Source organism: Rutidosis leptorrhynchoides, chromosome 1 (assembly GCF_046630445.1).
Source record: "Rutidosis leptorrhynchoides isolate AG116_Rl617_1_P2 chromosome 1, CSIRO_AGI_Rlap_v1, whole genome shotgun sequence".
In the NCBI taxonomy this organism is placed as follows: Eukaryota; Viridiplantae; Streptophyta; class Magnoliopsida; order Asterales; family Asteraceae; genus Rutidosis; species Rutidosis leptorrhynchoides.
In genome coordinates this window covers 536,350,960-536,364,768 of record NC_092333.1, presented here as the reverse complement: position 1 = coordinate 536,364,768, position 13,809 = coordinate 536,350,960, and positions in this window count along the sequence as shown.

The following is a 13,809-nucleotide window of genomic DNA, read 5'->3' as shown; positions in this document are numbered from 1 at the left end:
GGTGCAAGTCTATATGGAGCACGGGCAACCGGTGCAGCTCCTGGTACAAGATCTATTTGAAATTCTACAGATCTAAATGGAGGTAATCCCGGCAACTCTTCCGGAAATACTTCAGGAAAATCTCTTGCCACAGGCACGTCATTGATGCACTTCTCTTTTTCTTTCTTTTCGACTTTATTAACATGTGCTAAGATAGCATAGCACCCTTTCTTCAAGCACTTTTGAGCTTTCAAATAACTAATGAGTTTTAGCTTTGAGTTACCCTTCTCTCCATAAATCATTACTGGCGTTTTATTCTTACGAGGAATGCGAATTGCCTTCTTGGCGCACACAACTTCAGCTCCTATTTTGGACATCCAGTCCATGCCGACTATTACATCAAAACTTCCTAATTCTACGGGTATCAAATCAATCTTAAATGTTTCTCCGGCTAAATTTATTTTACAATCACGGCAAATTTTATCAGCTTTAATTAGTTTACCATTAGCTAACTCAATCATGTACTTAGCATCTAGAGGTAATGATGAACAATTCAATTTAGCGTGAAAGTCTCTACACACGTAACTTCTATCAGCACCAGTATCAAATATAATAGATGCGGATAAGTTATTAATGGTAAACGTACCCGTAACAAGCTCCGGGTCTTCACATGCTTCTCTAGCATTAATAACAAATGCTCTCCCACGTGCAGGTCTGATATTCTTCTCTGGATTCGGGCACTGGCTCTTATAGTGACCTTGTTTTCCACACCCAAAACAAGTAATGGTAGCCAAAGCAGTTCTATTTGCATTGGTGGCAGGAGTCTTGGTACCATTTGTATTTGTAACGAGAGCCCTACAATCTTCAGCAAGATGACCCTTTCGATTACATTTGTTGCATACCACATTACAGTAACCAGAGTGATGTTTGTGGCATCGGTTGCATAAAGGATTTTGTCCTTTATAACCAAAGCTTAAACCACTACCCGCACCTTGCGTGTTTTCTTGTTTCTTAAAAGATTGTTGTTGGTTACCTCGATCATAATTTCCATTCCACTTTCTTTTGTTACCTGATACCTTCACATCAGTATTGGATACTTTCTTATCCATGATGACCTGATCCATTAGCTCGTTTGCCATGGTTATAGCTTCATGAATTGTCTTAGGTTTCGATGCTGTAACATTTGCCTTGACCTTTTTGGGCAAACCATCTTTGTACATTTCAATCTTCCGTTCTTCGGTTGGAACCAATTCAGGACATAGCAAAACTAATTCCATGAATCGCTGATTGTAGTTGGTGATTTCAGTACCAATAACCTTCAGACTTCGTAACTCATCTTCCAACTTCCTAACCTCGTTCCTTGGACAATATTCGTTGATTAACATTGTTTTGAATTCTTCCCACGGAGTATCATAAGCTACATCTCCTCCTACAGCCTTCACATAATTTTTCCACCACGTGAGTGCACTATCTTGTAAAGTGCACGATGCATACTTGGTCATGTCCTTTTCAACACAACCACTGATTTTAAACACAGTCTCCATCTTTTCTATCCACCGGGTTAAACCGATTGGTCCTTCTGTTCCACTGAATGATGAGGGCTTGCAAGCTTGAAAAGTTTTGTAAGTGCACCCCACACGAGGATTTGGGTTAACTGCAGCACCTCTTGCAGCCTCGACCCATAACATTCTGTCGTTCACTCGCTGATTGATGAGTTCCTGGATTTCTTGTTCCGTCATTCGATTCAATCGCGCCATATTCTTCTATAAGAATGAAAAGAAAATAATTATTCACATGGAATATTATAGATGTAGTGTATATTTACAGTACATTATAGCTTATTAATAATATGAACCAGGTATTATTATAAAAGCCTTTTCTTCTTATTAGCGTTTTATAATTATATCTAGGGTAGTACCTACCCGTTAATGTCCATACTTAATAGCTTAGTACAGAATCAATTACTACCATCTAAATAATACTTAACCATGGAAAATTATTGCATTTCACACTTCACTATTTTACATATGCTTATCTTACATCGAACATTAAGCAAACCACACTAATAATATTATACAAAACATTATATGATCCCATGGTTTAATACGGCAGCGCATCGTTTGGTCTATTTTCTAGGACGTTTAGGTTCAAAGAATCGCTTAACGCTTATCCTGGCTGTCTGCCTATATTTTGGCTGTGGGACTGAAGAACTGGATGCCGGGATAGAACGAATAGGAATAGCGGGAATAGGGGTGGTAGTGTCTAGTGGAGTTGGTGCCACATCATCCTTATTAAACTCAGGATTTGAATTTTCTAATTCATTAGCCTTTCGTTTCTTTCCTAGTTCGAACTCTTCTTTTGTAATTTCCTGTATTTCTTCCTCGGATTCACTTTCCTCCTCGGGTTCACTTTCCTCCTCGGGTTCACTTTCCTCCTCGGGTTCATTTTCCTCCTCGGGTTCACTTTCCTCCTCGGGTTCACTTTCCGGGTTCTCTATAGTTGGTTCATCCGGAATTTGTGACTCTTCCCCAAAGATATTATTTTCGTCATCGGATAGGTTAATGACTGGAACATCATCTGAAGATTCTGGTTCGGAGTCGCTGAATGTGATAACAAGTTTTGAGCCCGACATCTATCACACAACAACTAACCCATTAGTACTACATAATATTTACATATAAATTTTAACCAACGATGATAAGCAATGGTTTTTAAATAAGACCCGGTCAAAGTCCAGACTTACTAATGTATCCTAACGACTTATCGGTTAGACACACTAATGCAAACCTGGTTCGCTAAGACCACCGCTCTGATACCACATGTCATAACCCGTCCTTAACCGTAAGAACGTGTTAGATAACGTATGATTTCATTGCGAGGTATTGACCTCTATATGCGACATTTTTAAAAGAAAAACTGCATATATTATACATTACAAACCATGATTCTTATTTTTGATACAAGCTTTGGACGAAATAAAGATGATTATCGTTTAGCGATAATCTTCGACTTACAAACTTTACAAATGATGATAACAACACGATTTCTAGCATATTTTACAACACAAGTTCTTGGATATGCAGTTTTATTTTTGACACAAATATGCGTACGCAAGATCCTGCTCAAATTCAACATAATGCAGCGGAAGCTTCTAATTATCACCTGAGAATAAACATGTTTAAAACGTCAACATAAAGTTGGTGAGATATAGGTTTAGTGCCGGCAGCAATATATATATATAGACCACAAGATTTCATATATAAACATTTTCATAAAAATATTCTAAGTGGTTGAGCACTTGGTAACCATACTTAACATTTAATCACGTCGCATATTCTCTTTAATATGAAATCTTACTACACCGTACCAAGTGTAGTCACAAAACGAAGTACTGTGCAACCGTTGAATACTGGTCGTCCAGTCCGGTTGGGGTTGTCAGGCCCGATAGATCTATCAACAGGATTCGCGTTTACAATACCGCTGTAAATATTAGTTACCAAGCTACAGGGAAGTATGCCAGTGGTACAACTCAACGTAGAATATATTTTCAGTTACTTGTGTCCATAACGTAAAACATAAAATACATGTATTCTCATCCCGAAATATTTAGAGTTTAAAAGTGGGACTATATACTCACTTTCGTCTTGAAGATATATATATAATTTGACTTGGTCTCCGGTTGATATCACGAACCTATCCATATATAATATATCAATACCTTTTCTTTTTAAACAAACGTCACATATATATACTTGTTATACTTTTAATACTTTGAATAATTCCTTAGTCCGTAGTTAGCAGTTCGTTGTTAGTAATTCAATTTTAATGGTTCATTTTTAGATGTTTAATATACCCGCAATGAAATAAATAAAACCCCCAACGAAATAAATAAAACCCCATCGTATATGTATTGGTCGAGATTAATCTTGACCCATGGTACCGGTGTTGTCAAATGACGTGTTGCGTACATAAAGTACCGGTGTTGTCAAATGACATGTTGCGTACAATCATGGGATCTTATGATTAATCTTCTCGTATTGTTTACGGGTGATCCTGAACCATATAAAATTAAATTATGAGTACATATATATAAAATATCATGTTATTTTAAAAAGATGTGATTTATTTAATTTTCTCCAATTATTTTCGTAGCTAAACTAGTCTTAGATATCCGATCTCGTTTTGGTCATAGTTTCTTCGTTACAACTCCGTTTTCGTTGATTCAACTTTCCACTTCCTTGGATCGAGTCCCTCTTTAAGACTATGAACTGTAAATACCTTAGTTTGTATTCGAAATCACAGGTCATAGGTCAAACTTTAGTGAAACTTATGAAGTTAATCATTTTCCATCATGTAAACAACCTTAAATGATTATTTTTCTAAAAATACATATACTTTGAGTTAAATCATGAAATTTTTATGTGTTATCATATTTATAGTAAAAATCATTTTTCCAGAAAATAAACCTCCAATTCAAAGTTTAAGATGGTTTTTAATTATCCAACCCAAAACAGCCCCCGGTTGCACTCCGATGTCGTAAATTCAGTTTTTAAGGTGTTCTTTGAAAAACCAAGTTATACCTTGTTAAATTAGTATATATTTAAGATATATTACAGGTCTTGAAGTATTTTAAAAGTTAAGTTAGAAGGATCTATTTAGTTTGCAAACAAGTTTGAAAACTTTCAAACTATGTTCTTGTTGTTAAACTTTTATACCACAAAATAAGATAGCTATATATATATGAATCGAATAAGGTTATGAACATAGATTCTACCTCAAGTTCCTTGGACAAGGTTGCTGTAAAAGAGGAGTAAGAACCTAGAACCAAAAGGGTGATGGAAGTGGATGAAAGATTGGAAGTAAGTTGGTGTTCTTGGAAGGATTTCTTGAAGTGTTTTTGTAAGGTTTTCTTATGAGGTTTAAGTGTTGTTTTTGAAGCTAAATGATGGGGAAAATTCTTGGAGATGATCAAGTATGAAGTTAAGAGTATTTTGAGAGAGAAATGGAAGTGTAAGTATGAGAAAATGGGGTGAAGAAATGGTGTGCATGCATAAAAACGTTTTTAGGTTATAAAGGAAAAAAAAGATACCTAACTTTGTTTTCTTGCTAAATAATTCATGCTACTTGACAAATGGTTGGTTCCATATGTTTCTTAATCATTTAAGGCTGCTAAGGAGCAGATTTTTATTGGTATATACCAATAGTAAATACATCTAGAAGCTGCGTATGATACGGGTACATATACCCTAGGTATACGTATAGAAATCTTTGAGAAAACGGAACGAGGATTCAAATATAGCTATCTTTTGTAAATATACTTATATTGTTTTATGTATGTAAGCCCTTTAAAAGTGATTAAATACATTACTTATACGATATATGTATAAACATTATAGGTTATAAGTATTTAAGTCAAATAACGTTACGTATGGTTATCGTTTTGAAAACTTAAGTTAGTTGTTTCAAAATATACTTATAACTTATTGTTATTAATACAAAATGAGATATTAAAACATTCTTAGATCATGTTAAATATGTATATATACATATATATACACAAACGTATAATTATCATATATTGTATAGTTCGTGATATCATCGGTCAAACTAGACGGTCAAACGTTGTGTAAAACTCTTTTCGAAAACATAAGTCTCAACAATTTGGATTGCTTATCATGTTGGTAAGGTTTAATTTATGTAAATATTAATCTTATAAGTATAGAACGATCGAAAAAGTGCGGGTCGTTACAGGAAGCTCTTAGTATTCACCTGAGAATAAACATGCTTTAAACGTCAACAAAAATGTTGGTGAGTTATAGGTTTAACCTATATATATCAAATCGTAACAATAGACCACAAGATTTCATATTTCAATACAAATCCCATACATAGAGATAAAAATCATTCATATAGTGAACACCTGGTAACCGACATTAACAAGATGCATATATAAGAATATCCCCATCATTCCGGGATCCTCCTTCGGACATGATAAAAATTTCGAAGTACTAAAGCATCCGGTACTTTGGATGGGGTTTGTTAGGCCCAATAGATCTATCTTTAGGATTCGCGTCAATTAGGGTGTCTATTCCCTAATTCTTAGATTACCAGACTTAATAAAAAGGGGCATATTCGATTTCGATAATTCAACCATAGAATGTAGTTTCACGTACTTGTGTCTTTTTTGTAAATCATTTATAAAACCTGCATGTATTCTCATCCCAAAAATATTAGATTTTAAAAGTTGGACTATAACTCACTTTCACAGATTTTTACTTCGTCGGGAAGTAAGACTTGGCCACTGGTTGATTCACGAACCTATAACAATATATACATATATATCAAAGTATGTTCAAAATATATTTACAATACTTTTAATACATTTTGATGTTTTAAGTTTATTAAGTCAGCTGTCCTCGTTAGTAACCTACAACTAGTTATTCACAGTTAGATGTACAGAAATAAATCGATAAATATTATCTTGAATCAATCCACGACCCAGTGTATACGTATCTCAGTATTGATCACAACTCAAACTATATATATTTTGGAATCAACCTCAACCCTGTATAGCTAACTCCAACATTCACATATAGAGTGTTTATGGTTGTTCCGAAATATATATAGATGTGTCGACATGATAGGTCGAAACATTGTATACGTGTCTATGGTATCTCAAGATTACATAATATACAATACAAGTTGATTAAGTTATGGTTGGAATAGATTTGTTACCAATTTTCATGTAGCTAAAATGAGAAAAATTATCCAATCTTGTTTTACCCATAACTTCTTCATTTTAAATCCGTTTTGAGTGAATCAAATTGCTATGGTTTCATATTGAACTCTATTTTATGAATTTAAATAGAAAAGGTATAGGTTTATAGTCGGAAAAATAAGTTACAAGTCATTTTTGTAAAGGTAGTCATTTCAGTCGAAAGAACGACGTCTAGATGACCATTTTAGAAAACATACTTCCACTTTGAGTTTAACCATAATTTTTGGATATAGTTTCATGTTCATAATAAAAATCATTTTCCCAGAATAAAAACTTTTAAATCAAAGTTTATCATAGTTTTTAATTAACTAACCCAAAACAGCCCGCGGTGTTACTACGACGGCGTAAATCCGATTTTACGGTGTTTTTCGTGTTTCCAGGTTTTAAATCATTTAGTTAGCATATCATATAAGAACATGTGTTTAGTTGATTTTAAAATTCAAGTTAGAAGGATTAACTTTTATTTGAGAACAAGGTTAGTATTAACTAAACTATGTTCTAGTGATTACAAGTTTAAACCTTCGAATAAGATAGCTTTATATGTATGAATCGAATGATGTTATGAACATAATTACTACCTCAAGTTCCTTGGATAAACCTACTGAAAATGAGAAAAATAGATCTAGCTTTAAAGGATCCTTGGATGGCTTGAAAGTTCTTGAAGCAGAATCATGACACGAAAACAATTTCAAGTAAGATTTCCACTCGAAATAAGATTGTTATAGTTATAGAAATTGAATTAAAGTTTGAATATGATTATTACCTTGTATTAGAAAGATAACCTACTGTAAGTATCAAAGGTTTCTTGATCTTGGATGATTACTTGGAATGGATTCAGAAAACTTGGAAGTAAACTTGCAATCTTGGAAGTATTCTTGATTTTATGAAACTAGAACTTTTGGAATTTATGAAGAACACTTAGAACTTGAAGATAGAACTTGAGAGAGATCAATTAGATGAAGAAAATTGAAGAATGAAAGTGTTTGTAGGTGTTTTTGGTCGTTGGTGTATGGATTAGATATAAAGGATATGTAATTTTGTTTTCATGTAAATAAGTCATGAATGATTACTCATATTTTTGTAATTTTATGAGATATTTCATGCTAGTTGCCAAATGATGGTTCCCACATGTGTTAGGTGACTCACATGGGCTGCTAAGAGCTGATCATTGGAGTGTATATACCAATAGTACATACATCTAAAAGCTGTGTATTGTACGAGTACGAATACGGGTGCATACGAGTAGAATTGTTGATGAAACTGAACGAGGATGTAATTGTAAGCATTTTTGTTAAGTAGAAGTATTTTGATAAGTGTCTTGAAGTCTTTCAAAAGTGTATGAATACATATTAAAACACTACATGTATATACATTTTAACTGAGTCGTTAAGTCATCGTTAGTCGTTACATCTAAGTGTTGTTTTGAAACCTTTAGGTTAACGATCTTGTTAAGTGTTGTTAACCAAATGTTTATAATATCAAATGAGATTTTAAATTATTATATTATCATGATATTATGATGTATAAATATCTCTTAATATGATTTATATACATTAAATGTCATTACAACAATAATCGTTACATATATGTCTCGTTTCAAAATCATTAAGTTAGTAGTCTGGTTTTTACATATGTAGTTCATTGTTAATATACTTAATGATATGTTTACTTATCATAATATCATATTAACTATATATATATATATCCATATATATATATATGTCATCATATAGTTTTTACAAGTTTTAACGTTCGTGAATCACCGTTCAACTTGGGTGGTCAATTGTCTATATGAAACCTATTTCAATTAATCAAGTCTTAACAAGTTTGATTGCTTAACATGTTGGAAACACTTAATCATGTAGATAACAATTTCATTTAATATATATATATAAACATGGAAAAGTTCGGGTCACTACAGTACCTACCCGTTAAATAAATTTCGTCCCGAAATTTTAAGCAGTTGGAGGTGTTGACGTATCTTCTGGAAATAAATGCGGGTATTTCTTCTTCATCCGATCTTCTCATTCCCAGGTGAACTCGGGTCCTCTACGAGCATTCCATCGAACCTTAACAATTGGTATCTTGTTTTGCTTAAGTCTTTTAACCTCACGATCCATTATTTCGAAGGGTTCTTCGATGAATTGAAGTTTTTCGTTGATTTGGATTTCATCTAATGGAATAGTGAGATCTTCTTTAGCAAAATATTTCTTCAAATTTGAGACGTAGAAAGTGTTATGTACAGCCGCGAGTTGTTGAGTTAATTCAAGTCGGTAAGCTACTGGTCCGACACGATCAATAATCTTGAATGGTCCAATATACCTTGGATTTAATTTCCCTCGTTTACCAAATCGAACAACGCCTTTCCAAGGTGCAACTTTAAGCATGACCATCTCTCCAATTTCAAATTCTATATCTTTTCTTTTAATGTCAGCGTAGCTCTTTTGTCGACTTTGGGCGGTTTTCAACCGTTGTTGAATTTGGATGATATTCTCGGTAGTTTCTTGTATTATCTCAGGACCCGTAATCTGTCTATCCCCCACTTCACTCTAACAAATCGGAGACCTGCACTTTCTACCATAAAGTGCTTCAAACGGCGCCATCTCAATGCTTGAATGGTAGCTGTTGTTGTAGGAAAATTCTGCTAACGGTAGATGTCGATCCCAACTGTTTCCAAAATCAATAACACATGATCGTAGCATGTCTTCAAGCGTTTGTATCGTCCTTTCGCTCTGCCCATCAGTTTGTAGATGATAGGCAGTACTCATGTCTAGACGAGTTCCTAATGCTTGTTGTAATGTCTGCCAGAATCTTGAAATAAATCTGCCATCCCTATCAGAGATAATAGAGATTGGTATTCCATGTCTGGAGACGACTTCCTTCAAATACAGTCGTGCTAACTTCTCCATCTTGTCATCTTCTCTTATTGGCAGGAAGTGTGCTGATTTTGTGAGACGATCAACTATTACCCAAATAGTATCAAAACCACTTGCAGTCCTTGGCAATTTAGTGATGAAATCCATGGTAATGTTTTCCCATTTCCATTCTGGGATTTCGGGTTGTTGAAGTAGACCTGATGGTTTCTGATGCTCAGCTTTGACCTTAGAACACGTCAAACATTCTCCTACGTATTTAGCAACATCGGCTTTCATACCCGGCCACCAAAAATGTTTCTTGAGATCCTTGTACATCTTCCCCGTTCCAGGATGTATTGAGTATCTGGTTTTATGAGCTTCTCTAAGTACCATTTCTCTCATATCTCCAAATTTTGGTACCCAAATCCTTTCAGCCCTATACCAGGTTTCGTCTTCCCGAATATTAAGATGCTTCTCAGATCCTTTGGGTATTTCATCCTTTAAATTTCCCTCTTTTAGAACTCCTTGTTGCGCCTCCTTTATTTGAGTAGTAAGGTTACTGTGAATCATTATATTCATAGATTTTACTCGAATGAGTTCTCTGTCCTTCCTACTCAAGGCATCGGCTACCACATTTGCCTTCCCCGGGTGGTAACGAATCTCAAAGTCGTAATCATTCAACAATTCAATCCACCTACGTTGCCTCATATTCAGTTGTTTCTGATTAAATATGTGCTGAAGACTTTTGTAATCGGTATATATAATACTTTTGACCCCATATAAGTAGTGCCTCCAAGTCTTTAATGCAAAAACAACCGCGCCTAATTTCAAATCATGCGTCGTATAATTTTGTTCGTGAATCTTCAATTGTCTAGACGCATAAGCAATCACCTTCGTTCGTTGCATTAATACACAACCGAGACCTTGCTTTGATGCGTCACAATAAATCACAAAATCATCATTCCCTTCAGGCAATGACAATATAGGTGTCGTAGTTATCTTTTTCTTCAATAACTGAAACGCTTTCTCTTGTTCATCCTTCCATTCAAATTTCTTCCCTTTATGCGTTAATGCAGTCAAGGGTTTTGCTATTCTGGAAAAGTCTTGGATGAACCTTCTGTAGTAACCAGCTAGTCCTAAAAACTGGCGTATGTGTTTCGGAGTTTTTTGGGGTTTCCCACTTTTCAACAGTTTCTATCTTTGCCGGATCCACCTTAATACCTTCTTTGTTCACTATGTGTGAAAGGACCCGTTCATATACATTATAAACGATTCACAATAGTTGATTACATCGCAAGGTATTTGACCTCTATATGATACATTTTACAAACATTGCATTCGTTTTTAAAAGACAAACTTTCTTTACAACGAAAGTTGACGGCATACACACCATTTCATAATACATCCAACTATAATTGGCTTAATAATAATCTTGATGAACTCAATGACTCGAATGCAACGTCTTTCAAAATATGCCATGAATGACTCCAAGTAATATCCTTAAAATGAGCTAATGCACAGCGGAAGATTTCTTTAATACCTGAGAATAAACATGCTTTAAAGTGTCAACCAAAAGGTTGGTGAGTTCATAGGTTTATCATAACAATCATTTCAATATATTAATAGACCACAAGATTTCCGTTTATAAATATATGTACACTCGCAAGTGTATAAAAGTATTCTATAAGTTGTAGGCACCCGGTAACAAGCCTTAACATTCATGTTTTACCCTCTGAAGTACACCAGATCAGGTGTGTTTAAAATAACCTCGAAGTACTAAAGCATCCCATAGTCAGGATGGGGTTTTTTCAGGCCCAATAGATCTATCTTTAGGATTCGCGCCTACCGTACATAGACAAGTAGTTTAATGTTACCAAGCTAAGGGTATATTTCTGGTTTAAACCCACGTAGAATTAGTTTTAGTACTTGTGCCTATTTCGTAAAACATTTATAAAACAGCGCATGTATTCTCAGCCCAAAAATATATATTGCAAAAGCAATTAAAAAGGGAGCAAATGAAACTCACAATACTGTATTTTGTAGTAAAAATACATATAACGTCATTTAACAAGTGCAAGGTTGGACTCGGATTCACGAACGTATCAATATTGAGATTCATTATTGCAGGAAAGTACGTAGACGCAACGGAGATGATAAACACTAGATTGACCTCACGAGCATACCCATCACCTCCACAGCTATAACCCATAATTTCCTTAGCTTCGACTCATTCAAAAAAACTATTTTGAAATCACTCGGACAGCACTCCGTCGTAATATCTTATGTATACTAATAATATTTTGAAATAATACAAAGAAAATATATATATATATATATATATATATATATATATATATATATATATATATATGTAATTCGATTGAGAGAATTTAGAGAAATATATTTTCAAGTTTCTATGAAATAATGAAACCTATTGAATTCTATTTATAACAGATTTTTGAATTATTAAAGTGAATTATTAAAATATGAATTATTAAAGTGAATTATTAAAGTATGAATTATTAAAGTGAATTATTAAAGTGAATTATTAAAGTATGAATTATTAAAGTGAATTATTAAAGTATGAATTATTAAAGTGAATTATTAAAGTATGAATTATTAAATTGAATTATTAAAGTATGAATTATTAAAGTTAAAGTAAAATAAAAGTAAAGTAAAGGTAAAGTTAAAGTATAGTAAAAGTATAAAACTATATATGTATAATACGCGTATAAGTATATATAATATTAATTTAAATCGTTATATATATTTAATAAAATAAAATATAAATATCGTTATCTTTATCATACTGGTTAAGTAATGAGTTGTCAAAAGTGGTTCTAGATATTTGTAAAAGATATATATGTTTTAATAATAAAGTTCTTTTTAAACTGAAAAACATTTTTTGTACTTTTGAAACTAAATTAATAGAATATTATGGAAACCAATTCTCCACTAACTTTTGTCTAACTTTCGTAAATGACACTTTTTGTTTTTATTTATAAATAGCTTTACAAATTATTCTGAATATCGTTAAGAGGAATAGATTTTCTCAAATCATAGTGGACCTCTCAACAGAGACTTGTAATCATAATTCAATGTTTCTGATAATTCAATCATTTAATATATTTTTTTAATTTCATCAAAAATCATATTGAAACAAATACGTTCGTGTAAGGTATTATACGTTTAATACTTTATTAATATTCTCAAGTTATAATATATATATACATATACATATCTATTTATATATAACGGTTCGTGAATCGTCGGAATTTGGTCGAGGTTATAATGAATGTATGAACACAGTTTAAAATTCTTGAGATTTAACTTAACAAACTTTGCTTATCGTGTCGCAATAATATAAAGATTAAAGTTTAAATTTGGTCGGAAATTTCCGGGTCGTCACAGTACCTACCCGTTAAAGAAATTTCGTCCCCGAAATTTGATAGAGGTCGTCATGACTAACAATGAGAATGTTATTATAACGATTATAGAGTTTTATCATGTTCAAGAAGAATGGATAAAATAATTCGATTAATAGAAACGTGTGAGTGAAGTTATCGTAAATGAATGAAATAAGATAATATTGATTCGTCGTATCTTTTGACGTCATCACGATTGATCTCCGAAAAGAAAATCTTTGTAATCTATATTGGATTTGATTATTCGGAGATTAAGGAAATTATGATCCTCTTCGAATTAATGCGATAATCCATTTTGATTTCTCTGTCGGATATTTCACTATAAATCCACCTCATTTGTTTTCTTACAACTCACACCTTCTCAACTCATATTTTAAAGTATTTGTCAATATGCTTCATCCAGTGCTGATTCTTGATATACTCCTCACTTTCATATCTGTCGCTCTTCTTTTTCATCTGCCTCCGAAAGAATCTATTTACTTCTACTATACTCTTGGTTTTATAGTGTTTTTAGTTCTCCCGTGTCTTTATATTGCTATATGCATTGATATATACGGTTTGTGATTTCTAGGTTGTTGTTGAGTTTTATATCTTCCCTTATATTTCAAAGTCCTTGCTTCTTCTATAATCATTGTCATCCCCAATTAATGCTCTCTTTTATTTGCTGCGATTTATACCCCAATTTCTATTTCGGAGTTTTGTCCTTTCGTTTCTTCTTCTTGCGATTAAGCACCGCTTGTAATGGTCCAGAATTCGCATATATGAATTTCGG